This window comes from Tinamus guttatus, unplaced genomic scaffold (assembly GCF_059628265.1).
Source record: "Tinamus guttatus ecotype Peru unplaced genomic scaffold, ASM5962826v1 Tinamus_guttatus_pri_ptg000802l, whole genome shotgun sequence".
Classification (NCBI taxonomy): domain Eukaryota; kingdom Metazoa; phylum Chordata; class Aves; order Tinamiformes; family Tinamidae; genus Tinamus; species Tinamus guttatus.
This window is the reverse complement of record NW_028289336.1, coordinates 226,430-229,355: the sequence shown is the minus strand read 5'-3', so window position 1 is coordinate 229,355 and position 2,926 is coordinate 226,430.

Here is a 2,926-nt window from a genome sequence, read left to right as displayed (position 1 = left end):
GTCTGCCTGCTCGGGCCTTATGGAAATAGGCACTTGCCTTGAATTTATGAACTGGTGCAGTCTATTTCTCATAATGATTTATGAGGAATCACCATTTGCAGACTGGGTGATCCATCTATGATGGCATTAACCTCAATCCTAGCTGGCTGTACTGTGTGACCACATCCTACATGTTTTAGCCACTGTTACCTTGTCACAAAAGACTGGCTGATTTTGGAGGATATTTGACTTGTATGTTCTGTCCTTTTCAAAGGAGTTATATAATGACTTAAAACTAATCATTATTGCAGTGGTACTGATTAACAGAAACTGCTCAGCCAAACAGACACCTGAGGCTACCTCTGCTTCTGTCACCACAATTGTCGTGTTTTATGCAAGTCATTTCCAGCTGCTGCTCCTTTTACCTTATGTTATGAAAAAATTTCAGTGGTAATGTTCAGTAATCTTCAATGGGAAAAAAAAATCAGTGTTATGTCTGAAGAAAAGAGAATTGCACTAGTGAATATAACATTACACAAACTTTGGCTAATCTTTATGGCTGATCTTTGAATTGGCTTGTTTTCACACTATCTGTATTTAAATAGTTTTTTTTTTTTTTTTCAAATTAATGATTCTTTAGAACAGTTTTGACCCTAATATTCAATCAAAGTTTGCCTGCAGGACTCCAAAATATAGTTCTGCTCTTGACAGATGTAGAGGCTCTAATATAGTTGAATAAAAAGTACCAAGGAGAGTCAACATATTTTAAAATATGAGCACGGTCATAGAATCATAGAATCATAGAATGCTTAAGGTTGGAGGGGACCTCTAGAGATCATCTAGTCTAACCCCCCTGCACACGCAGGGTCACCTAGAGCACGTGGCACAGGACTGCGTCCAAGCGGGTTTGGAAGATCTCCAGAGAAGGAGAGTCCACAACCTCTCTGGGCAGCCTGTGCCAGGGCTCTGTCACTCTCACCACTAATAATTTTTTCCTTAAGTTCCTGTGGAACTTTTGGTGCTTCAGTTTGTGGTCCTTCATAGCTTCTTTTTCTCACAAATGGTGGTTGAACTATAAATTCCGAGGGTTGAACTGTGGCATCCTAATGATGCATATGAGGCAGGCTGTGAGGTCAGAAAGAGCAGAAAAGGTTTCTGCATCCCAAACACTCCATAGAGACATACTTTGGTGTGCTCTACGAGGAAGTAAAAAAAAGACACGTGAGTTTAGTTTGGAAAAATACTTTTCGGTATCCATGTTTTCTAGGAGTGAAGGATGGGTTTGATGCCACCTAGCAGAGATAACCACAGTGGAGACCTCTACCTCCAAACTTGACATTACTAAGAAAAAGATTCATCTTATTCTAAAGTGGATTTCTAAAACAGGTCAGGTGAATTTCTATTCATCGGCTATAAATGAAGTCTAAAAAATTAGGTCAGGCACCAGCTAAGCACTTATTCATCCTTTCCATAATGACATTTTTATGCTGATAGCTCTTCTGTTTTGGGATGAGAGTGCTCTAAGGACAGTGACAACTACAATAATAATATCAGTGATGATGGTAATTAAATGGCGTTGAGAGGGATAAAGAAAAAAAATGAAGTGGTACCTAAAGACCAAAAGCAGACTGGATCTCCTTATATTAGGTTTCATGGAAATTTTGAGGGCTAATGTGAAACCTAGTGGATGCAAAAATAGGCTAAGTTAGACTGTCAAAAATTAAAAAGTCACTAAAATGTGAGTTTACTCATCATATTCTAGGATGAGAACTGGAGAATAGCCTTGCAATCACTTGGTAAAATGTATGGTTTTGTTTATAGTTCTAATGGTGAAACATCTGATATTTAATTTCAAGAATCAAAAGATCACTGCCTAACCCAATAGAGCAACATTCATTAGGAAGAATTACTCTGTAAATTTGTATTTTCAACTTCTTCTCAAGAGGAGCCACACTAGGATTTGAGTGCTTACAGTTTAAAAAATTTAGAAATAGGTGAAGACTGGAACAGTGATTGATTTCAAAGCTATGACTATTTGAAAAGAAATGGTATCCATTATTTTAAGGAAATAGGTCAGATAACCATTTCAATCTCAACCACTAGTGAGAATTAAATGAGCAGAAATAATTCAAGTTGCAATTAGTAAAGAAGGCAATGAGAACCTGAGTTTTGCACTGGGTGTGTCTCGTATGCATTACCACACCTGGGTACCTATAAGACGTGCGATCTTCCCAAAGCATCAATACATAGTGAGAAAAGTCCTGTACAGAGATTAGAAGAATCCCAAGGGAAAATTTCCCAAGGTTTTGAGATTCGCAGCTCCCCTAGTTTTGTTGCTCATTCATGGATCACTCTTTGCCTTTTATATTTAAACTAATCTGTATGTAAATCTTTAGTTTGCATGAGTCTTTAAGGCTAAGACAAGCTGAGTTTTGAAAGAGAAAAGTTCTAAGCAAAGAAGAAGTATCTGTGCCTGACAATAGCCAGATGCAGGTATGATCTGAAACCGCCAGTCTATCCCAGTACAATCCAAAGGAAATATTGGTCCAACAGACTTGTTATGCTGGTCTGATTCTGGAAAAGCTGTGCAGTTCTTGCTTTAAATTAAATCTTTGAGAGTCATAGTTAGTGATGACGCACAAAAATCAGGCATGGGAGAACTGATCCAAAATCCACAATATTAAGGATTTGGAGGCAAATTCATTGTTTAAGGAATCCCTAGGTCTCTTCATGTTGTAGTTATATTTTCCTTTATGCTTTCCAAACAGTCAGGATGGAAGCATCTCTCCTGATCATATATAAATCAAGGTGGTATAGAGCTAAACTCAACCAAAATACATGGGTATGAGCAAATGGCTGTGAAAAGGGGGCTTTTCTCTCTTTTATGCTTCAGAGATTGCCCCACTGAGTCCTTTCACATCAGCTTAACAGCTTTACCACTCTACAG